The sequence below is a fragment of the Podarcis pityusensis genome (assembly GCF_964106645.2).
Source record: "Podarcis pityusensis genome assembly, chromosome: 16".
NCBI classification, from domain to species: Eukaryota; Metazoa; Chordata; class Lepidosauria; order Squamata; family Lacertidae; genus Podarcis; species Podarcis pityusensis.
The window spans coordinates 30,783,858-30,809,113 of record NC_138041.1 but is presented as its reverse complement, the minus strand read 5'-3'; the positions used below and the strand labels follow the sequence as shown (position 1 = coordinate 30,809,113).

General features: G+C 47.2%; 1 protein-coding gene across 11 annotated transcripts in view; it reads left to right on the top strand.

Moving 5' to 3' along the window:
• ARVCF (ARVCF delta catenin family member) overlaps nt 1-25,256 on the top strand; it is a 603,654-nt gene that overhangs the window by 251,343 nt on the left and 327,055 nt on the right. For 9 of the 11 annotated variants that reach the window (XM_080985089.1, XM_080985094.1, XM_080985095.1 and 6 more), the window contains one exon: nt 19,934-20,032. The exons of the other annotated variants lie outside the window; for them this stretch is intronic. The gene's annotated coding sequence lies outside the window, so the exon portion shown is untranslated. The remainder of the gene's footprint in view (nt 1-19,933; nt 20,033-25,256) is intronic. 11 annotated transcript variants of the gene reach the window in all.

Here is a 25,256-nt window from a genome sequence, read left to right as displayed (position 1 = left end):
TGAATGGAAGGCTGGGATGGGCTGAGATGGGAGGACAGAGCCTGAGAGCTTTGAGATATAATGTCAGAAACTTGACTTTTCCAGCAGGACTGGAAATTCGCTGCTAAGTCTGCTGGGTGGCTGTGAAATGCAACAAGGCAAAACGAGCTTTTTGCTAACAAAATTAGCATTCCAAAGTATTATTCCAGCTTCACTTTTCCATGCCATTCGTGGGGAAGGGCTGTCTGTGCTCAGTGATAGAACGTCTACCTGTAATGCTGGAGAGTAATCGTCTTCTCTCCTTGGTGATCACTCGTAGCCGAGTAAGATTGTCTTCCATAAACACAGTTTTAAAAGGGAGTCTGTAAGTGACTGTGGAGGCCAATTCTGGATCCACACGTCCTTCCACAGTGGGGACAGAGGTTTCCGGTCGGGAGTTGATCACAGTGAGGGTTTGCCAAACGTGCCTTCCTCTTAGCACGTTTCTCCCTTGTGTATTGAGTCCGAGTGTCTTCAAAGCCCATGACACCTTTGGTAAAGGCTGTTCTCCATTTGGAGCGCTTACAGGTCAGTGTTTCCCGGTTATTGGTGTTTATACTACTTTTTAAAGTTTTGCCTTGAGAGAGTCTTTGAACCTCTTTTGTTAACCACCAGCATCGCACTTTCCATTTTTAAGTTCAGAATAGAGTAGTTGCTTTGGAAGACGATAATCAGGCATCTAACACTGGTGATCTTTGCTTCTTCTAGTACACTGGCATTAGTTCGCCTGTCTTCCCAGGTGATGTGTAATATTTTTCAGAGACACCGTTGATGGAATCTTTCGAGGAGTTGGAGATGGCGTTTATAAGTGGTCCACGTTTCACAAGCATACAATAGTAGAATAGCTTTGTAGACAAGCGTTTTGGTTTCCCTGGGAATGTCCCGGTCCTCAAACACTCAGACAATGTTGAGCTGGGTGGACCAGGGATTTGACCCAGCGTAATGAAGCTTCCCATATGTTCACCTGTCTACACCATCACCTGCAGGGCTGGCCCACTCATGAGGCCTCTCCCCATATGGATCAACCCAGACCCTGTGGTCATCCTCTAAGGCCCTTTGTTCCACAAGAGGTCTGGATGGTGGCAACACGAGAACAGGCCTTTTCTGTGGTGGCTCCCTACTTGTAGAATGTTCTGTCCAGGGAGGCTTGCCTGGCGCCTTCATTACATATCTTCAGGCGCCAGGCAAAAACATCCCTCTTCTTACAGGCCTTTGGCTAATTAAACAATCTGTGACCTTTTAGGGACACGGGTGGCGCTGTGGGTTAAACCACAGAGCCTAGGACTTGCCGATCAGAAGGTCGGTGGTTCGAATCCCTGCGACGGGGTGAGCTCCCGTTGCTCAGTCCCTGCTCCTGCCAACCTAGCAGTTCGAAAGCATGTCAAAGTGCAAGTATATAAATAGGTACTGCTCCGGCGGGAAGGTAAACAGCATTTCTGTGCGCTGCTCTGGTTCACCAGAAGCGGCTTAGTCATGCTGGCCACATGACCCGGAAGCTGTACGCCGGCTCCCTCGGCCAGTAAAGCGAGATGAGCGCCGGAACCCCAGAGTTGGCCACGACTGGACCTAATGGTCAGGGGTCCCTTTACCTTTATGACCTTTTAAGCTGCTTTAGGGGGGAGGGGTTATTGTTTTTGTTTGTTATTATGTTATTAAACTCCCCTGTGATCTGAAGGGCAGTATAAAAATTTAATAAATAATAATACTGAATTAAATGTGCTCAATCTGCTTTTGACAAGGGACACTGTGGCTGAATAGTGACTTTTTTTTTAAAGCCCTTGCAGAGAATGTAATGCAAAGCTAGTTCTTATTTATTTCCTTAAAAGAGAGAGAAAGAGAGAGAGAGAAAGAAAGAGAGAGAGAGAGAGAGAGAGAGAGAGAGAGTGTTGCTCTCTACATCACATTTTGTGTGCAGGTGGATTTAGTCCTTATTTCAGCAGCTTTCAGTCATTTATTTCTGATTTCCAGAAATAGTTCCTTTTGCTTCTCAAAACAACCCAAATCAAATTTTGTACATCAGTGCTACTAAGCTCTTCCCATTGTTGCCACTGGCACCAAAGTTGGCAAGGATCTGCCATCTACACAAATGTTTATTTTAAATTAGACTTTGCCTGTCCTCATCCTTGGAATTCTACCTTGCAAAGTTTCTTCATATTTTGCCCCTTCCTACTCCCCTCCCTCTCCTATCCTTTAATCTCATTTCATTTCTTTGTTGCTTTGCTTTAATGGGCAATTCTGTTCTCATAAATAGAAATGTTCAATGGTATTCTGCTGCAGTTCAATACAGTTGTGTTTTTCGACTGGAGAGTTTTGTATCAAAAGGGTGGGTACTGCTTTATGCTGCTCCTGCATATGATAAAAGGATGGAGTTCATTTTGTCCTAAGCACTTTGATCCTGTTGTGTACAACTTTCTGGTTTATGTAGACTTCTGTTTAAAGAAAAAACAAGTTTTTCATTACGGCTAAAAGCTATTCATGTTTTGAACAGTCTGGGATCTGGGGTTTAAGAGTGAGAGATATTTATTTTTAAATGTTTTATGAGGTTAGATATTAAAAAAAACTATAAAAGATTTCTTTTCCTATTTCTAAGCAATAAGCAACAACAGAGTAGTTGTCTCTGGTTTTAAAAAAAAAAGAGAAAAGGTAAAGGACCCCTGGACGGTTAAGTCCAGTCAAAGGCGACTGTGGGGTTGTGGCGTTCATCTTGCTTTCAGGCTGAGGGAGCCGGCGTTTGTCCACAGACAGCTTTCCAGGTCATGTGGCCAGCAGGACTAAATACCTTAAGACGCAACAGAACACCATGATGGAAACCAGAGCGCACGGAAACGCCATTTACCTTCCTGTCACAGTGGTACCTATTTATCTACTTGCACTGGTGTGCTTTCGACCTGCTAGGTTGGCAGCAGCTGGGACAGAGCAATGGGAGCTCACTCTGTTACGGGGATTTGAACCGCTGACCTTCAGATCGGCAAGCCCAAGATGCTCAGTGGTTTAGACCACAGCACCACCTGCCTCCCAGTAGTTGTCTCTGGTATCCCCCTCTTAAAGGGAGGAATGTGGAAACCAGTCTTCCTAGACAATCTATAGTAGCTTTTACCAACCTGGTACCCTCTGGATGTTTAGGACGACAACATACCTGTCAGCTGCCCTGGGAAAAAACAGAACAACCCATTTTTTTGTGTGAGAGTATAGCAGCCATTTTGGGTGCTTTGTTCTATCACAATTTTAGGCTGAGATCTTCTACAAAAACGTGTTTTTTTCCAGGTCCACGATCTCACACAGTGCCCCAAAATGCGTGTTTTTGGGTGCCCCCCAAGAAACATTTTCCCCAGATCTGTGATCTCATGCCCATATTGCCCAGAGAATGTACAAAATGCTATTAGGGCCTGTTGAGGTTTATGCATATTGAGTGGGAAATGTGCACAGTTCCTTCTTCATGGAAAGATAATGTGCACAGTTTCTACGTGGCCTGGTGAATGTGCACAATGACTGGTTATTATGCACATTAACCACTCAGCTTGCATTCCTCTCAAAGAGAAGCGTGTGCAAACCTGTTTAGAAAGTAGCCTACAGTACAAAAGCAACGTTTGCATTGTGGTGCACACTTTTGCTTCTGGCCCTCCTAACCACTGGAATGTGGCCCCCAAATGGTTACTCAGAAGGAAATGTGGCCCCTGAGCTGGAAAAGGTTCCCAAATCCTGGACTAGAGCAAATGGTGTGCTCTCTTGATATTGGCGGACTCCAGCTCCCACCAGCCCCAGTGAGCTTGGCCAATGGTGAGGGATGATGGGAGTTGTGGTCCATCAGCCTCTGGTGGCACACCTTGGTTAGAGTGCCACCATGCCTAAGCCTGTATCTTGTGCTCTCTGCTCACTTCCGGAGCTGCAGGTGAATGCTGACTGCACCAACCCCGAAACAGAGCTCGTTTGTATGCATGGAGCCTCATAAAGCCTTTTTCTGGCTGCACAAATGTCTCTGGCGTAACAGGCGTAGGCTGCAAAGCTATTTTGGGCTTCTCTTGAGCACCTGCTGTGCTTTGCTTCACGGCAGGTGTGGGGCATTTTCCTAGCCTGGAGGAGAGTCATCATAGCCTGTTGTCTCAGTCAGCCTGGTTCTTTGGACCAGAATTGCAATGATCCGCTCTGAGTTCAGAGGTGTTTTCCATGTACTGTGCTGGTCCCGAGGGTTAACCGTGCAGCGAGGTCCGAGTCCAGTCCGAGGTCGAGGGTGCGGTATGAAGGCTGTCCATCAAAGCTGAAGCTGGGTCCAAGGCAGGGAGTCGGGTGAGGTCAAGAACTCTGGCAGAAGAGCAGGACAGGGTGCAGGCAGGAACAGGCTAGCAACAACGTTGCTCCCGCAACCTGGGACTGGGGCTGACTGGCTTTTATCTGCCCTGAGGCATAGGGCGGCCCCGGTCCACAGGTGACTCGCCTCTCCTGGCCTGGAGGCGAGCACTCCTCCTGCATGAACTTAGTTCCCTCCGCCTCTCTGCAGCTCAGGAGAGGCTGGAGGGTTACCAGACCCATAGGCAACCTCAGCTTCCTCTGACGGGGCTGAGAGTGGCGCACGTGCAGGCAGTGGGTCCTCCATCACCTCAGGAGCCAGAGCAGGCTCAGCTGATGCCTGCACCTGAGGATCCAGCACAGGTGAGGACCCTTCAGGCTCAAGCCCCAGCCCCAGCCCCAGCCCAGCTGGTTCTGGAGGTGGGGACTCCTGTGCAGGCTGGGATTCCTCAGGTTCAGCCTCCGAGTCCGAATCCCAGGCCATCACATGTACCTTGGAAATGTAGGAAGCTGCGCCTTATATTGGGTCAGACCTTTCAGGGGCGGAGGAAGGGGGTGCGGTGGGTGCGGCCCGCCCCAGGTGTCACCGCTGAGGGGTGTGTGTCAAAATGCTGGGCAGCACTCACCGTAGGGCCTGCAGCGTGCCCGAGCCATGCGTCTCTCCTGGGAGAGACATGGTGGCTTGGGCGCATGTTGGCTCTGCGCTGCCCAAACAGTCCACCCGCTGCCTCCCCCCCCAGCTGTAGGGCAGCTGAATGGGAGGAGGCAGGCAGACTCTGGAGGCCCCATGGTGTGCGACGCCCCTATGGGCGGCTCGCCCTGCCCTCGCCTCGCCCCAGGCGCCCGAGCAGCTTCCTCCGCCGCTGAGACCATTGGGCCCATCAAGCTTAGTGTTGCCAATTCTGACATTCCCCAGTGAAATTAGGGACATCCTATTCAATAATAATAATAATAATAATAATAATAATAATAATAATACTTTTTATACCCCACCCATCTGACTGGGTTGCCCCAGCCATTCTGGGCGGCTTCCAACATATATAAAAACATAATAAAACATTAAACATTTAAAAAAACCTTCCCTATACAGGGCTGCCTGCAGATGTCTTCTAAAGGTTGTGCAGTTACTTATCTCCTTGGCTCGAGGGTCGCATAACTGCATACCCTCCAGCATGATTCTTCTTCTTCTATGATTTCTCCAGTGGAAATAGGGCCATCCTAAGAAAAAGCGGAACATTCCAGGATCAAATCAGAAACTGGGATGGCTTCTGTAAATCTGGGCCTAAAACAGGGACACTCAGAGGGTTTCAAGCAGGGAATCTCTCCCAGTCGTACCTGGAGATGCCGGGGATTGAACTTGGGCCCTTCGGCATGCCAAGCAGATATCCTACCACTGAGCTACTTCTCTCCCTCAGGGGTTGTAGCTTTGTTGTTGTTGTTTAGTTGTTTAGTTGTGTCCGACTCTTCGTGACCCCATGGACCAGAGCACGCCAGGCACTCCTGTCTTCCACTGCCTCCCGCAGTTTGGTCAGACTCATGCTGGTAGTTTCGAGAACACTGTCCAACCATCTCGTCCTCTGTCGTCCCCTTCTCCTTGTGCCCTCCATCTTTCCCAACATCAGGTTCTTTTCCAGGATGTCTTCTCTTCTCATGAGGTGGTCAAAGTATTGGAGCCTCAACTTCAGGATCTGTCCTTCCAGTGAGCACTCAGGCTGATTTCCTTAAGAATGGAGAGGTTTGATCTTCTTGCAGTCCATGGGCCTCTCAAGAGTCTCCTCCAGCACCATAATTCAAAAGCATCAATTCTTCGGCGGTCAGCCTTCTTTATGGTCCAGCTCTCACTTCCATACATCACTACTGGGAAAACCATAGCTTTAACTATATGGACCTTTGTCGGCAAGGTGATGTCTCTGCTTTGTGAGATGCTGTCTAGGTTTGTCATTGCTTTTCTCCCAAGAAGCAGGCGTCTTTTCATTTCGTCACTGCTGTCACGGCTGTAGCTTTAGCTTCACTTAAATACCTGCCCCGGCATAAGGAGGCAGCAGAATGTTGGGGCTGGGCTTGGAAGAGCGCATGATGAGCCTAAGCCAAGACTGCTTGGTTTCTCCCACCCCAGAGTCGCGAAGTTAATTGGTGGCTCTCGAGATTCCGCTGCCGATGCTCCTAGTCAGGCGGCGACGTTCTGAAGCGGGAGGCAACAAAGACAGTTCTGTTTGGCAGCCTTGCCCGAGACATTTCCGTGCCAGAATCCATCACTTGGGACGATGGGCCTCTGTGAGAGTCGTCATTAAAATGTATCTGTTTTCCCTTGCCTTTGAATGAAGAGACTGATTATTCCCGACATCCAGCGAGACCCGGTGCATTTGCTTCTCGCAGATATTGCTTATTTGTGCTCTGAGATGGGTTGCCTTGCTTTTTCTTGCATTAGAGAGGACTTTTCCTCCGGAGTTTCTCTCCGCTCCAAGGGCAGGAGACTGATATTCAAAGTCTGAGGCTAGAATTGATGGATTTCAATCAATATGGAAGTGAACCTTCTTGAGCTTTGTGGATAATGTTTCCAGGTGGGAGCAGGAAGGGGAGGAGGAAGAATAAAGTCCGGTTTTCAATGGCTGCATTTGGATTATCATATAATGCAGAGATGAGGAACCTCCAGTCAGGGGGTGGGGGACAAACGCAGCACTCGAGACTGCTTTTTCTGGCCCTTGAGGCTCTCCTCAGGCCACACCCATCACTAGTCCTGTTTCATGCCCCACTTTGCTGTTTTTGCCTGGCTGGAATGTGTCATTGAACTCTAATATAGTCATACCTCATGTTACGTCCGATTCATGTTATGTTCTTTCAGGTTACGTCCCGTGGCGACCTGGAAGTACCGGAAAGGGTTACTTCCAGGTTTCACTGCTCGCGCATGCGCAGAAGCACAAAATGACATCACACGCATGCGCAGAAGTGGCGAATCGCAACCCATGAGTGTGCAGATGCGCCACTGCGGGTTGCACTCTTTTCATGTTGCGAACAGGCCTCCGGAACGGATCCCATTCACAACCAGAGGTACCACTGTAATGCCTCATTCTTGCCTGAATGGAGGACAAAGGTCTGTGTTTATGTGTGTGGAAACTACCCTACTGAACAAATTGGGGGGGGGGGTTGCTCTGTCCACATTTGCTGTTCTGTCCACTTTGGCCCCCTTTGGTATCTGGCCCCCAGAATGCTGATTAGGAAGGTATGTGGCCCTTGAGCTGAAGTTTCCTCACCCCGATATATTGGCTTAATAAGCTGATATACAAATGAGCCTTTCCTCTTGTGTATGAACTGGGAAACGTTGGATAATGACTGGACATCCATGGCTTCAAATCCTAGCCTGACTTGGTCCAACGGATCAGCCATTAAGGGAAACCATAGAGACCTGAAGACTTCCTGGCATGATCCTCATCTGACAGCTGTACTTTCCTAGTTCAGACTCCACTGACTGTGCGTCATCTGGAAGGGAGGTGAATGGGGCCCTTGGATTCAGGACACCGCATCTTCTGGAAGCTGTAGGGGGCCACAGTGTCCACCCCCAGCTCTCAAGGTACAAATTTAAATTCCACCAGTTTCCTCTATGCCTGAGGGCATTGTGGGAAATGATAGTTCGCAGCTGCCTGCCATCACTACCTGGTATGCCTGGGGACAAGTCCACCAGTATAGGAGGACTCCTGCTAGAATGGATTCTGCAAAGGGGCTCTTCAAACCTGGAACCAATCCCTGCCTGGCCTGTTACCCAATATCTGATCCCACTGCAATTTGGTGGGGAAAGTATCTGTTCCTCAGGGCTGTAGGGCCATAGCTGTCAACGTTTCCCTTTTTAGGATTTCCCTTAAAAAAAGGGAAAGTTGACAGCTATGTGTAGGGCTCCAGAACAGGGTTTCCCAAATGGGTCTCCAGCTGTTGTTGGACTACAAATCCCATCATCCCTGACTGTTGGTCCTGCTAGCTAGGCACGATGGGAGTTGTAGTCCAACAACAGCTGGGGATCCAAGTTTGGGAAACTCTGATCTAGAAAGAAAGAACTGAATGTTGAAACTGGACACTGGGAAGATTCAGGATGGACGAAAGTGGGTCTTCTTCACACAGTGCATGGTTAACCTATGACATTTGCTGTCACAAGATGTAATGATGGTCACCAGCTTGGATGGCTTTAGAACAGGATCAGATAGATTCATGGAGGACAAGGCTCCCAGCGACTACTACCCTTGACAGCTGCCATTTATGATTACAGTCGTACCTCAGAAGTTGAATGCCTTGCGAGTCGAATGTTTTGGCTCCCAAACACTCTAAATCCGGAAGTGATTGTTCCAATTTGTGAATGTTCTTTGGATCCTGAATGTCCATTGTGGCTTCTGATTGGCTGCAGGAGCTTCCTGTAGCCAATCAGAGGCTGCGCCTTGGTTCCCGAATGCTTTGAAAGTCGAACGGACTCCCGGAATGGATTCCTTTTGACTTCCAAAGTACAACTGTTTTTATTTCAACAATTTGCATCCCGCTTAATCACAGCCATCTCTAAGTGGTGTGCATGAAACCCAATACAATAAGATTAAAAATGAGTTGAAATTATAAAATCAGAATTCAGTTAAGGAGTCTTCAGGAAATGTCAGACATTCAGCAGCGAAGGGGCCTGTTTGACTTCAACTGGGAGGAAGTTGCACAAACTGGATCCACAGGACTGAAAACACTGGAATAGAAGCCGTGAATTCCAAGCCATGGGAGGATCACTAATAATTATTCCCCCAAAGACATCAGGGATCAGAATGCAAATAATCAAGTCATCCCTGAGTTATCCTGGATCCAAGCTGTGAAAGGCTTTGTAAATTAACGCAAGAATTTCGAACCTGGCCTGGTAGTATATGCACAGCCAGTGCAAGCATTTGAATAAATTCTACCTCCAGTCTTAGATGCAGGAAGCCTCTGAATACCAGTTGCTGTGAATCACCAGTGGGGAGATTGCTGTTGCACCCAGGTCCTGCTGGTGGGCTTTGAAGAAGCAACTTGTTGGCTGCTGTGAGAACAGGATGTTGGACCAGATGGGCCACAGGCCTGATCCAGCAGGGCTCCTCACTGGTTCTCATAAGAGTAGGCAGTTGGAGGATGGATGGCAGCTAACAGATTGAGGTTGAATTCTGACAAGACAGAAGTACTGTTTTTTGGGGAAAGGAGGCGGGCAGGTGTGGAGGATTCCCTGGTCCTGAATGGGGTAACTGTGCCCCTGAAGGACCAGGTGCGCAGCCTGGGAATCATTCTGGACTCACAGCTGTCCATGGAGGCACAGGTCAATTCTGTATCCAGGGCAGCTGTCTACCAGCTCCATCTGGTACGCAGGCTGAGTCCCTATCTGCCTGTGGACAGTGGTGCATGCTCTGGTTATCTCCCGCTTGGACGGCTGCAATGTGCTCTATGTGGGGCTACCTTTGAAGGTGACCCAGAAACTACAACTAATCCAGAACGCGGTAGCTAGACTGGTGACTGGGACCGGCCGCCGAGACCATATAACACCGGTCTTGAAAGACCTAGATTGGCTCCCAGTATGTTTCTGAGCACAATTCAAAGTGTTGGTGCTGACCTTTAAAGCCCTAAACGGCCTCGGTCCAGTATATCTGAAAGAGTGCCTCCACCCCCATCGTTCTACCTGGACACTGAGGTCCAGCACCGAGGGCCTTCTGGCGGTTCCCTCACTGCGAGAAGCCAAGTTACAGGGAATCAGGCAGAGGGCCTTCTTGGTAGTGGCGCCCTCCCTGTGGAACGCCCTCCCACCAGATGTCAAAGAGAACAACAACTACCAGACTTTTAGAAGACATCTAAAGGCAGCCCTGTTTAGGGTAGCTTTTAATGTTTGATATATTACAGTATTTTAATATTTTTTTGGAAGCTGCCCAGAGCGGCTGGGGAAGCCCAGCCAGATGGGCGGGGTTTAAATAATAAATTATTATTATTATTATTATTATTATTATTATTATTGGAGAGTTTGCAGAGAGGAGGAACTGCATGAATAATGTGTGCATTTCTCTCCAAGCCCTTGAGAAATCCCATGCAATAAGCTTGTTTTGAATTCCATACAATACTTTATTCTTTCTCTCTCGCAGTAAGAATTTGTTCACAGCAGAAAGGGGGGGGGACACAACCCCTAAACCAATAACCCACCACATGACAGATATTAATTGTTTGATTCAGGCATATCCATTTTGCTTTAATGCGTTTATTCGTGTTACTCCCTCAAAGCGGGAATGAACGTTGTTCTCATAAATCCAGAGAGACAGAAAGAGAAAAAAACATGCCCCGAAGTCGTACAAACATTTTTTGGGGTTGCAGAAATGGAGCTACACCGTGGTGTGTTTGCATGTGTCTATTATGTTTTTTAAAACCGCCCTGAAATGAAATAAACAGACCCGCAAAAGCTTTCCTCCACACTCCAATCTCTAGACCTAATTAGCTCTCTGCAATATGGCACCTTCCCAAACATAAAGGCAGAGAAGTCTCCCAATAGCCTGAAATCAAATTATTTGACTGGGCTAATTGACATGTAAAACAACCAATCCCTCTGCCTCTTTTTGCTCATCCAGCCAGCGGATGAGCCCATGAATTCAAATCCATGTCAGTGATTAATCACATGGCTAGACGGTGCGTTTTAGATTGGAGCATTAAGTCTCTCTGTGTTCTCAGTGTCTGTGCAATACTATTTATAGCATCAATTAACTCCTCATCTTTGGAATATGCCGTTTGACACATCTGTTACAGAGCCCACACAGATACTCGACTGTGTGCACAAACTCCCTATTGTTCCCATCAGGGCTTTGTTACGGGCGGGACCCACCCAGCCATTGACACTGGGATTGTTTTCTTTCCTCTCCTGAAGCCTCAGGGCTCAATTCTATAATCGGAGTACAGAGAATCAAGAAATCATTGCCATAGCCTTCTAACTTTCCATCAAGGCCCAAACCGATAATCTCTGGAGTTAATCCAAAGTCACTCATTCATAACTACATTGGATTGCTTAGCTTGGGAAGCAGTTCAGAAATTCAGTGTGCCTGGTTCTGGGTGTCACATTGAGGAAGGACTTTGGGGCCCTCCAGACAAGCATTTGCCTTGTTTTGCTTGCACAAGACTTAAACTGAGGTTAGACTGCGTTGGGGGTATCACTGAGGACCTGTTTTGATTTGTTTGTGGAGTGGTTAGATGCCAATGAGCATTCATCCTGCACCTGTCCCTATTTGCTTGCATTGTGTTTCTTTGTTCTTCCATGAATCATTTGTTCACCTCACACTTTTCACTGCATTTTGCTGCCACTTTCCAAACTGCGTTAAATAAGTTGGAGTTTGTGCTGGTCCCGGGAGCTAACCGAGAGGCGAGGTCCGAGTCCAGTCCAAGGTCGATGGTGCAGTATAGAGGCTGTCCGTCAAAGCTGTAGCTTGGTCCAAGGCGGGGAGTCGGGTGGGGTCAAGAACTCTGGCAGAAGAGCAGGACAGGGTGCAGGCAGGAACAGGCTAGCAACAACGTTGCTCCCGCAACCTGGGACTGGGGCTGACTGGCTTTTATCTGCCCCGAGGCATATGGCAGCCCTGATCCTCTGGTGACTCGCCTCTCCTGGCCTGGAGGCGAGCACTCCTCTTGCATGAACTTAGTTCCCTCTGCCTCTCTGCCCTGAGCCTCTGCAGCTCAAGAGAGGCTGGAGGGTTACCAGACCCAGAGGCAACCTCCTCTTCCCCTGACAGGGCTGAGAGTGGAGCATCTGCAGGCAATGGGTCCTCCATCACCTCAGGGGCCAGAGCAGACTCAGCTGATGCCTGCACCTGAGGATCCAGCACAGGTGAGGACCTTTCATGCTCAGGCCCCAGCCCTGGCTCAGCTGGTTCTGGAGGCGGGGACTCCTGTGCAGGCTGGGATTCCTCAGGTTCAGCCTCCGAGTCCGAATCCCAGACCATCACAGAGTTCTTGTTATTAAATATACCAAGAAAAAAGCACACCAAGAACTCAGGCCAATACAAGTTTCAGTAGTGGTAGTGGTCCCTACTCGCAAATCAATAGTCAATTGTAACAAAAACTAATCCATTCAAAAGAACTTACTGATTTCTGATCCTTAATTGGATATACATATCCTTATGAGTTTGAGTTTGTAATCTCTATTTGAGTCTGTAATCCTTGTCAGAATACATACTTTTGAATGGATTAGATTTTGTTACAATTGACTATTAATTTGCAAGTTGGGACCACTCCCACAAACTGCGACATGTCTTCTTCTTTGTGGCTCTAGGGCAGGCATCTCCAAACTCGGCCCTCCAGCTGTTTTGGGACTACAATTCCCATCATCCCTGACCCCTGGTCCTGTTAGCTAGGGATGATGGGAGTTGTAGTCCCAAAACAGCTGGAGGACCAAGTTTGGGGATGCCTACTCTAGGGTCGCAAGAGCACTTCAATGCACTTTACTTGTGCAGGCCTAAATCTGCAAGTTGTGCTTGAATCCCTCCATTAAAGAATGACAGCTCAGATGCACCCATTGACAAACTGCTGTCTGTCTATCGGAGAGCCACCTGGGTGGTGAGACGTCTGGATGCTATGAGCTATGGGAGATGGCTAGAAGAGTTGAGTATGCCTAACCTGGGGAAGAAAAGGTGCAAGGGAGTCACAGCCATTGTCTTCAGCTGTCTTTTGGGGACTTTTTAGTTTCAAGAAAAGTTGAGTAAGAGGTGACACAATAGAAGCTTATGAAATTATGCATTGCCTGGAGGAAGTAGAAGGAGAAAAGTTTTTCTCCCTCTCTCAACTCACTAGAACTTGTGGACCTTCAATGAAGCTGAATGTTGGGAGATTTAGAAGAGGTGAAAGAAAGGACAATGGGATGATGGGAGTTGTAGTTGAACAACATAGAGAGAAGCAAAGGTTCCCTAGCCCTGATCTAGACTGAGAGAAAGAGTTATGTATAACTCAACAGCTTGCACACTTCAATTTTTAAAATAAAAATGGTCAAGCTAATAAAACCATGGTGCTATTGACCCTAAATGTGGTACCCTAAGACTGAAGAGGCAGGATCCAGTTTGGATGGACACTATAACCAAACCATACCTATTAGTTTCTAAAATTCATGTTAGTTTGTTAGTTTGTGTGTGAAGAATCCGTATAACAAAGGGGGGAAAGATGCAGTGTAGGAATTAACTTGCTAAATAAGAGCCGTGAGAGGTCAGAATAAAAAAGTGAAGCCTATTTCTGTATGGTTCTGTTTTGTGGAATACAGTCGTACCTTGGAAGTCGAACAGAATCCATTCTGGAAGTCCGTTTGACTTCCAAAATGTATGGAAACAGAGGCGCGGCTTCTGATTGGCTGCAGGAAGCTTCTGTAGCCAATCGGAAGCCGTGGAAGCCCCGTTGGACATTCGGCTTCCAAAAATATTTCACAAACCAGAACACTAACGCTTGCAGCGTCCGGGAGCCAAAACGTTTGAGAACTAAGCTGTTCAAAAACCAAGGTACTCTACTGCCCTCTTATAAATGTCTCTAGTTGGCTTAAAGGTTTCCTCACTTTGTTATTTGGTTTCAATATTAACAGAGTGGGTATATCCCCCAGTTCCAGTGAAAAAATTTTGTTTTTGTTAGATTATGATGAGGAGGATATGATTTATATAATTGTTTTCGATTCTGATTCCAAATTTCAGTTATGCACCGATCTTCCGATCCAGTTATTTGTACTAATTTGGCTCTGTTTTCTTTTACAATATGCTTTGGGGTGATGTTGATTAATAAAATAAAACATTTTTTTTTAAAAAAAGGATGCGCTTTCCCAGAAAATAATAGACCACTGAGCAGTAATAATAATGATGGTGAGGAACAAACAGCACTGAATTAGCTTAATTGTGTTCTGTTTGTTTGTTTAATAGAGAATGACAAAATTAGGGAACAAATGCATTTTCGCAGATGCGGAGTGCCTTTAATTTTCAGCAGAGCCCTTGAAACATTGTCTTCAGCCTTATTTCAAAATAAGAAGAAAAAATAATAATTACATTTGGATTAGGCGAGAGCCCCAGCACCCTGACTGAGAGAGCTAGTCTGGTGACTATGAAGCGAAGGATATTGGCATGTTGACAGCGCTGAACTGATGGGGAGAGGATTAATGGGGAGCTGGGCCTGATTTCTACTTATTTCATGCAGCTTGGAAATGGAGACAAGGAAAACTAGTGAAATTTTTTGGTCTTTTCTTTCGCTGGCGGCAGGAGGGAAAGTCTCTAAATGGCGTGTTGTAAATACCAGGGACTTCAAAATACAGTGGTACTTCTGGTTACGAACTTAATTTGTTCTGGAGGTCCGTTCTTAACCTGAAACCGTTTTTAACCTGAGGTACCACTTTAACTAATGGGGCCTCCCACTGCCGCTGCGCCGCCCCCGTGCGATTTCTGTTCTCATCCTGAGGTAAAGTTCTTAACCTGAGGTACTACTTCAGGGTTAGCAGAGTCTGTAACCCGAAGTGTTTGTAACCCGAGGTACCACTGTACGATGCTGGAGGTTACAACCTTCTTAGAAAGTGGCATTTGTTAGCCTCATGGCGCCCCCCCCCCCCACGTTTGGGCTGCCACTTTCATCAGTCTGAGGCAAAATGGGCACCAGGTTGGCAAAGGGGAGGAGTTGGAGGGTTCTAAACTGGAAAGGGAAGGGTGTGCAGGATGAAACCCAGAAGTGTGGCTGCCCTAGAGGAACCTGTGGGGCCAATGTCACCTCGCCCGCCCCCACCAGATGATGTGGCAATGCTATACTCAGACTTGGAGGACTCAGTGTGGAGAGAAACTCCCCTCATTTCATCTCGGCAGGAGACAAATCCTTTCCTCCTCACCAGGAGGAAAGAATTGTCTATCCTCTGCTTGATGATATTCCTCATTTGCTGACTTCTTCGGTGCTAATCTGTCAAAACTTGTAAGCCTCCTTATCGCTTCATTCACTTGCTAGAGCAAGGGGGTGTCCGTCAGTTCCTCAGAGCACCGTAACATCACATCCGCTCTGAAAAAGACAACCCTGGGCTTAGATTGCCTGTGTTAACCTCCACAACCCTGCTGGCTTTTAATACATGTATAAAACTGTGACACCCGTTAGATTTGTGGAAGAGATGCAAGCACATGCCTGAAATTTAGGTTTGCCTAACTGAAGTGAATCGAACCACTCTGCTTTGTTTGATTTGACTGGAATCTGGTTTGATTTCCAATGCTGATGTTGCTGGTCTGCTAGTACAGATAAGTATCTCAGGATCCCCCTTAGGCTTAAATCAGATACAATTGATTTCTGTCAAGTGGGAGTGGGGCATAATGGTGTCTGGGTTCAGAAATGCTTGTGCATGCTGATTGGATGTATCTGTCAATTGTTGTTGTTGTTTAGTCATTCAGTTGTGTCCAACTCTTCATGACCCCATGGTCCAGAGTGCACCAGGCACTCTTGTCTTCCACTGCTTCCAGCAGTTTGGTCAAACTCATGCTGGTAGCTTCAAGAACACTGTCCAGCCATCTCGTCCTCTGTCATCCCCTCCATCTTTCCCAACATCAGGGTCTTTTCCAGGGAGTCTTCTCTTCTCATGAGGTGGCCAAAGTATTGGAGCCTCAGCTTCAGGACCTGTCCTTCCAGTGAGCACTCAGGGCTGATTTCCTTAAGAATGGATAGGTTTGATCTTCTTGCAGTCCATGGGACTCACAAGAGTCTTCTCCAGCACCATAATTCAAAAGCATAATTCAAAATCTGTCCATATCTGCATGCAATTCAATGTGTAAATGTGCATGAAGTTCAGCGAGGGAGAGGAGTTCGTGCACAGTTCCTTGGTCCTGAACAAAGAATCTAAAGAATGTGGGAGTTTGGGGGGTATTTTTATATTGTGAACCGCCCTGTGATCTTTGGATGACAGCCGATATAGACATTTAATAAATCATAATAATAGTGTCAGGCTTTCTCTTCATTTCTGCAGCAAGTCTGAGGAAGTTCCATATGCTGTAGGAAACTGAGAAGTCAGTTTCACCCACACAGTGAAGATTCTTCTCTTAGGAAAGAGGGTGTCAGTTTCACCACTGTTCTTGGTAGCCATTGTGCAAGGAATCACTAGATGAAGCACAATCAGTGCTGAAAATGAGAGTGATACAGCAAGCTTCCAGCACTACTGTGCACAAAATACATAGGATGACGGCGACATGGAGTTCCCTGTGTAGAGCAATTGATTGTTCAACCGCTCTGGGAATTGTAGCTCTGTGAGAGTGGTGGTGGTCTCCTAACAATTCTCAGCACCCTTAACAAACTGCAGATCCTAGGTTTCTTTGGTGGACGCTGTGACTATTCAAAGTAGGTAAGGTAAGGTAAGGTAAAGGACTCCTGGACAGTTAAATCCAGTCAAAGGCAACTATGGGGTTGTGGTGCTCATCTTGCTTTCAGGCTGAGGGAACCAGTGTTTGTCCACAGACAGCTTTCTGGGTCATGTGGCCAGCATGACTAAACCGCTTCTGGCACAATGGGACACCGTAATGGAAACCAGAGCACACAGAAATGCTGTTTACCTTCCTGTCGCAGCTGTACCTATTTATCTACTTGCACTGGTGTGCTGTCAAACTGCTAGGTTGGCAGGAGCTAGGAAAGAGGAACGGGAGCTCACCCCGTTGTGGGGATTTGAACCGCCAACCTTCTGATCAGCAAGCACAAGAGGCTCAGTGGTTTAGACCACAGCACCACCCGCGTCCTTATTCAAAGTAGGATCATAGTGTTATCAGTGTTGTGGCCAAAGAAATTTCCTTCAATTGGAGAATTCCCAACAACAATGGAACCATCCACACCTCCAGAAAGGGGGTGTTCCAAACTAGGACACCACCATCACTATGCTAAAGCCCCTTGGGTCTTCCTTTCCTCCATCTCGGGCTCCCTAGATTGACACTCTGTTAAGGTTCTTTCCATCTCATAGTCCGATTGCTTACACTCAGCTGAAAGCCACAAGACAAGAGGTCTACGACCCTTGCCAGGCACCAGATTAACTGTACCTGGGGAGGCAGGAGAGGAAACAGTGTGAAGAGGAAAGGAGCTAAGGCAGGGGACGTTCTACTCCCTTGTAGGGTCTGGGTGGAGTTGGGATGAAGAGACTTGGGATGCTATATACTGTCTGGGGCTGAATGTTATGACACCAAACCACCTGCATCTTTTCTGGAGAATGTCTGAAGAATGCAGAGTGGAAATGGGGGTGACTTGGTGGATATGCTGGAAGATTCAGGAGGGATGAAAGAAAGCAGCTTATAGTTGAATGATGAAACTCGCTCCCACTTGCAGGCAGTGATGCCCACCAACCTAAAAAGGTAAAGGTAAAGGACCCCTGACAGTTAAGTCCAGTCGCGAACAACTCTGGGGTTGTGGCGCTCATCTCGCTTTACTGGCCGAGGGAGCCGGTGTACAGCTTCCGGGTCATGTGGCCAGCATGACTAAGCCGCTTCTGGCAAACCAGAGCAGCACACGGAAATGCTGTTTACCTTCCCGCCAGAGCGGTACCTATTTATCTACTTGCACTTTGACGTGCTTTCGAACTGCTAGGTTGGCAGGAGCTGGGACCGAGCAACGGGAGCTCACCCCATCGTGGGGATTTGAACTGCCAACCTACTGATCGACAAGTCCTAGGCTCTGTGGTTTAACCCACAGTGCCACCCGCGTCCCTCAACCTAAAAGGTAAAGGTAAAGGGACCCCTGACCATTAGGTCCAGTCGTGACCGACTCTGGGGTTGTGGCGCTCATCTCGCTTTATTGGCTTTAAAACCTAGATGGCTTTAAAAGAGAATCAGACAAATTCATGGAGGAGAATGGCTACTTGTCACAATGGCTATGGTCTGACTTCACAGTTGAAAGCACAATGCTTCTGAATACTAGTTGCTGGAAACTACAGGAGGGGAGAGTGCTCTAGTGCTCGAATCCCGCTTGTGGGTTTGCCACAAGCATCTGGTTGGCCATTGCGAGAATGGAGTGTTGGTCGAGAGGGACCATTGGCCTGATTCAGTGGGTCTCCCCTTGTGTTCTGCAAAAGAGAGGCGTGCTTTGCACATCTCCATATTGCCAGTTTGTTTGGCATACGTGACTTTTTGTGAATTATCACTTTGCTATTTTGTTCTTGGAACGTGAGTTTTATTAAGCTAATTGTTAATTTAAAAACACTGTGGGACTCCCAGTTTTCTTAGCATTGTGAATATTAAATTCCAGCTCATGGAATCACCAAGGGCTCGGTCGAGGCTGCCTAATTTCTAAAATCAGCAGTTGTAATCTCATGTTGAAGTGTTATTCTTCCCTGTCCTTTTTTCTCCCCCTGCTGAGGCACAACTTTCATTGACCTACCCATACAGCTGAAGCTTTAAATAATTCCAGAATTCCTTCTGAAAGGAATGTCTAGTTAGGGAGCATTTCTTTTTCTGGATGGCATTTCCTTTTGCTCTCATTTCCTCCTTGGCTGAGCTCTTTGTTTCACAGGTTGCTTTTCTTTTTCTTTGTGCTGAACAAAACCTCCTAACCAGCCCTAGTTTTGTTTCCTCTGACACCAGCACGCTGTGCCTGCCTCTCTTGCGCTTACATTGAAATCACCTTCTTTGTGGGTTGCTTTTTGTTGGCATGGGATGGTGGACAACGAGCCAGATTGGAAGTTGGCCAACCAGAGCTAGGGTAGTTGTGTGGAGGAAGCATCCTGCTCGGGTGAAACGAGGCAAGGCAGATCTCAGGCTGGGTGTATGGTGGGCTGCCAGACTCAGAGCTCTGATGTTGCATCAGCAAGGAACAAACTGACTCTCAGTCCTGTATAGCAGCAGCAACATGTGCATCCTAATTGTCAGCTGAGAAAGGTCCCCCATGCCATGATCCACAGGGATGCCCAATATCAAAGAGAGAATTCACCCAAGGGGAGGGCAGAAGTTCCTGGTTCTCTAGGCAGGACAGCAAGGCACCGTCAGTACCTTGGAGGAACATAATGGTGTGGTTTCAGGACCATGGACAGTGGTCCAGCAGTTGAGACTGAGCATTCAAGTTGTTTCAGCAAAGCCCAGAAGCACCTGGCTGAGTTTTATAGCAGAATTAGGTAGTTACTGACTGGAAGTATGTCTCTAGTCCACATAGTTGTAAGAAAAGAACTTAGGTGTAGCTAGGGATGGACGAATCTGATAATCTTACTTTCTCTTGGTTTCTCATTTTTCCACTCTTTAAGTTCAGTTCTCCACATTTTCTTATCAGTTCGTGATTATTTTTTCAAAGTCCTTATAAAAATTCACAAGCATTTTAGTGTGAATTTCTCCTAATACACACATCTTTGTAGTTGTGCCTAAAATACACACTTTTGCAAAGCAGCTTTCCCTAATACTTTTTGGATCTTAATTTTCTTAAAACATGCATTTTAATGTGTACATTTTGGTATCATGCTATGTGGCTGGAGAACTGCATTGCAAAATTTTGGATCTGTGAATTTTGAAGGATAGTTTTGTGATGGTTCACGAATTTTGGAAAGTGCAAATCAGGTATGTCCGCCTTTTAAATACAATTGGATTTAATTTCTCCCCATCGTTGTGTCTATCAAAGAAGGCTACTCCAGTTACTAACCCCTCTAGAACTAACTTTTCTTCTCTCCTCCTCTCTTCTCTTGCAGTTGATTCGGCTTGAGGCCTTCTATGGGTTTACTTTCCTCTAACTTTTAAAGTGTGATGCCCCAGCTTCATTGACACAGAGACGTTCCTAATCTTATTGGGTGTGTATTGCCTGGTTTTCAGTGCATGCCTTCCAAATCTGCATGAGAAATCACATGCCCTTGAATGCTGTTTGATTACTGTGCCATCACATCTAACCTGCTCCATGAGCTATCAATTTCATTGCAAAGAGGATGCTATCTTTGCTCCTTCCTCTTCAAGTGCACAGCTCTACACCCTGCAAAAATATTCTAGGGGTTATACTCAATGCTAGACCTTCTGAGTGTAGACCCATTGAAGTTAATCAACAATTTAAGAAGGGTATTGACAAGCTGGAAAGTGTACAGAGGAGGGCAGCCAAGATGAGAAACGGCCTGGAAACCAAGCCTTATGAGGAACAGTTGAAAGAATTGGGTATGTTTAGCCTGGAGAAGGGAGGACTGAGAAGTGATATGAGAATCACCTTCAAATATCTGAAGGGATGTCACATGGTGGGTGGAGCAAGCTTGTTTTTAGCTGTTTCACAGGGCAGGACCCTAACCAATGGATTCAAATTACAAGAAAGGCGATTCTGAATAAATGTTAGGAACAACGTTCTAATGGCAAGAACCTTCAACAGTGGAATGGGCTACCTGGGAAGGTAGAGGACATTCCTTCATTGGAAGTTTTTAAGCTGAGCTTCAATGATCATTTTTCAGGGAATCTTTAGCTATGATTTCTGTATTGCAGGGAGTTGGACTAGTTGACTCTCGGGTTGTCTTCCAACTCAACAATTCTATGACTAACTCAGGCCCTTTAATTTCAGTGGGTATACTCTAAGTAGAACTTAGTTGGATACCACCGCCTGGTCTATTTTCTTGCACTTGTGCACAGCATGGAACAATTGTTAATTTGTTATTCAAATTAAGTCTCTGGCCCTCGTTGCTGACTGACCAAAAATGCTTCACTAACATGCTCCTCTCCCAGAGACTCTCAGGAAGGTTGCATCCTGTAGTGATGGGTAGGGAATAAAAATTATGCAAGATCTGGCTTGTGCATAATCTTTTGACTTTCTGCGGCAAGTGTTCACCTATCACCAGTTTTGTTTATGGGTGGTGTTTTTCAATCCAGTTCCATTTTTACTGCAAACAATGGCAAATTTGCAAATGGCAGCTCGTTTTAACTTCATGAATTGGCACTATAGCTGGATAAAAATTTGGAGATTCAGTTAACTGAGGCTGTAAGGAAGGAATAAGAAGCGCAATTCGTCCTCAACCCCAACAATTTCTCTCCAACACACACTTTCGTTTTCTCTCAAAACTGTCCAGCCCATGACAACAGATGCTCTCACTTGAGAGTAAGGAAGAGATCTTTAATGAGACAGAGAAGACATACACACACAACGACAGGTGATACACTCCAGCCAAGCGACAGAAAAGGTGAGGCGAAGCAACAGTCCAACTCTAAGTAATCCTAAGATCAGGGCAGGAAGATCAGAACTGCACAGAAGCAATGGAGTTGTCCCAGTTGGGGTGGCAGGCTGTTAGGGCTTCGGCAATAGGGTACGGTGAAGCCGAGAGCAGACTCAAGCCTCTTCCCCTTCCACCCCACGCGCACGACAGCTGCCGGGGGATGATCGGGGTGTGTGTGAGTTATTCTCGCTCTGCTGGAGCCTTAGGGTCCCCACTCTTTCATGGGGGATTTTTCGTGGGAGCGCCAAGCCCTGGCAGCACCCTCAACCCTTAAATTGCCGGACTTGTGTCGTCTTTTACTCCAACGACATAAAGCCTGCCGCCATAACCTCCGCAGCAGACTGGAAGTCTCCACGTGCCTTGCAAGACTGCTGAGCATGCAGACATTCACTGCATCAGGGAGTCTGCATCTGTTCCCAGAGATAGGAGTGCTGCCTGTTCTTGGCCACCAGGCTGCACCCTCCGCTTCTGACTCTGCTTCCTCCACCTCCAGTAATGGGCTGACACCCTCTTTTTCCTTTCGCCAGGAGGGAAGAAGGCAGAAGGGAATCCTGCATCCAGATCTCTCTTCCCTGGCTTCAGCCTAGCCCCAGGGCACCCACCTGTTTCCCCCTCCTTGTCCACACGCATTTGATCACATGGAGCATGTTCACACATGTGACCACACTGGAAATGGTGGGGTGTATGTTTAGAGTGTTGTACTAGGACTTAGGAGACGAGGGTTCAAATACCCACTCAACCATGGAGCTCACGAGCTGAGCTTGGGCCAGTCACTGCCTCTCAACCCAGCCTACCTTACAGAGTTGTGGGGTTTAATTGAGTAGGGGGAGAAGCATGCATGCCACCTTGAGCTCCTGGGAGGAAAAAGGAGCGATATAAATGCAATCAATCAATCAATCAATCAATCAATCAATCAATCAATCAAATATCAAGCATCTTTTGGAGCAAGTGGAAGGATGCTTCTGTGCTGCAAAGCAATGTGCCTCTTTTTGCAGAGCATGGAGAGATAAGCTCCCCTCTCAGCCAAACACATAAGGCCTCCCTCCTCTAAGCTCACCTTGGCTAGGATTGAATGATGAGCAATCCAAGGGAAAGACCCCCGTTCCAGAATAGGATCCTATGACCCCCTTTTTTGTATTGCCCATTACACTATTGTCTAGACACCCTAGCTTTAATCTCTGCTTTTTCAATCTCCGCTTAAGACTCGGGCATTGCAAAGCACAAAAGACACAGCAACGAAACAAAACGCCTTGCGGTGCTCCTTGAAAACGAGAATTCTTGGAGTTCCTTTAATGGGTGCCTTAATTTGCAAGGAACCGTAAGTGGCATCTGAAACAGGCCTCGGTGGTTCCTGAATTCTTCATGAGCACTTAAGGGGTCCTGAGTGGGGAGTTGGCTATTCCCCACCAACACCCGTCTCTGTTCTTAGCCCCTGCTTACAATTGGGAGCTGCCATAGTGCGTTTAATACGCTCGGATGTACAAAGATAGTGGAGCCTGTGGGTTTAGCTTCCCATTGGCCCTGGAAGAAGCCTGGGGGTGGGGGTTGGTAGCAGAGAGAGAGAGACAGACAGAGACAGAGAGAGACCCTGTACAGCTTCAGTCTTTTAAATGGGCAATGGAGCAGAAATATCCAGAATTCTTCCTGGATAGCCAGCCATAACCCAAGTCTCTCCATGCCTCACGGCTACAGAGCTATGCAGGCTTCAAAAAAGCACCCAGCAGTGTAGAATCTATAAAGCAGCATCAAGGGCCCTATTGTAAGATGCTGGAAAAGAGGGAGGGGAGCCACATAAGCTTATGTTGATGGGGAGTGGAAGGAGAGAGGTTTCCCTGCTCTGCCTCCAGTAGACAGAAGAGAGATTTCTGGAAGGGGAGGGGTGTCATTCCTCCCTAAAGACCTTTTCTTTCTGCATACTGCAAAAGGATCTGGGGTTGCTACTTAGTCGGCCAGCGTTAGAGCCCGAAAAGTCTTCTCCTTTCTCCTTTTTTTGATGGAGGACAAAAGGAGCTGCAGGTCAAAGGCTCGGACAGGTAAGCATCCTCTGATTCCGATGCCAGCCTAGAAATAGAAGAGAGGTTGTTGTGGCTGTTCAAGTCAGCACCGGGACTCTATGAGGACAGGTGGTAAGAAGTGAATGGAGCCCCTAGATAACCCTGGCAGCATTTTAAGCAGAGGTGTAACACTGGTGATAGATGCAGCATGAATGAGCTTCTGCCAGGGGTCTCTGCATCCTAATTCTAGTCTGTGGACCAGCAAAGCTGTAGCTCACTGGTGGAGCACATCCTTTGCACGGAGATTTGCTGCCAGTCAGAGCAGGCATTGCTGGGCTTAGATCAGCCTTCTCCATCCTGGTTCCCTCTAGGTGTTTTGGAGCTCGGAGCATCTGCTTTGCATGTAGAAGGTCCTGGGTTCAATCCCTGGCATTGGCTGGGTTACAGGAAGGGAGTCTTTCCCAGCCCTACCTAGAGATGTTGGGGATTGGACCTATGACCTTCTGGATGTTAGGCCCATTGACCTCTGCTTAGCTTCAGGAGGGTAATTGAATCGCAGCGGGAATGTTGACATTCTCCTCCACCCCACCAAGATCCCAGTGCAGATAACATCCCCACCTTTTATTGTAAAAATATGTGCAAATCAGTAATTTGATGCAGAAAGTCCATGGCCCTAAACCTGCAACTGTAATGTCCTTTTAACCTTCATCATGAAAAATGCATGGAAGCAATAACAATTGAAAAAGGGTCCCGTCCCCCCCCTGTTTTGACTGGGATCCCTTTAATCCACAAATGCAATTATAACATTTCTGGCCGGGGATTGTGAGGTGAGCAATGGGACACAACATGCAGGTGTAAAAACAGGAGGGAAATCTAGAAGATGTCTTACTAGTATTTCCTCTTCTTCATTCAACCACATGCACTAGAGACTTTTAAAGCAGAAGAGTGCTGACAACGTAAAGGAAGCTCCAGAATTTTTTGTCGATAGCTTTTGAGACTCCCAGGACATGAGGCTGTCAGGCATGCCCAGAGCATGCAGGCCACAGAAGTGGTCCAACCACACCAGGAACCCCAGATCATCCCAGAAGTCAAATACAAGATGCTCATGTTGCCCTTTTCCTGTACTCTGAGTGACGACTTTGCTCTGTCTGACTTTGCTGTCCATATTCTGAGTGAAGCTCCACACTCTTCAGTGGAGCTCCGTATGCTTCCATGTGTGTGTGAAGCTCCCAGTGTTTCTTCCGTGTACACCATCAACTTCTGCCAAAGCTACAGAATCCCATCTCCCCCCCCCTTTTTTTGCAACTTCAGAGAAAAAAGTCTCAGTTAAAGCGCCCGGCCATCTCTGCACAGAAATAGTACCATTTTGCAGGAGCCATTTCACTTTGCAGCAACCAAGCGCCCTTGCCAGGTCAGTGCAAAGTTAATTTTCACCCTGTGCCTCTGCGCAGGTGAGGATTATGCACCAATCCTTTCTGTGGTTCCACTGACATTCCTTTGAAGAGGGATCAGAAATATATTCCTTTGTGTGGCTCCTTGCTTTCTTCCAAATCATTTGATATACTCAGCAGCCCCTACACTTCCTTTGCGGGAGGCGATGGCCACAGTGTCCTCTGCTTAACCATGTTTCAAAGCAGGCTGCTGCATGAATTGCCTCTTCCAGCTTGTGACAATCCTTGCTGATTAGCTTGTGCATGCAGACGATCTGCTAATGAGATGTGAAAGAGCGTGCCAAGATCGTGCCTGTCTCCAGCAAGCTTACCTTGTCATGCTGCTCCCCAGATTTATCTCTGCTTTAAGGGAACCAACAAGAGGGTCACCACCGGAATTCACCTCCCTCT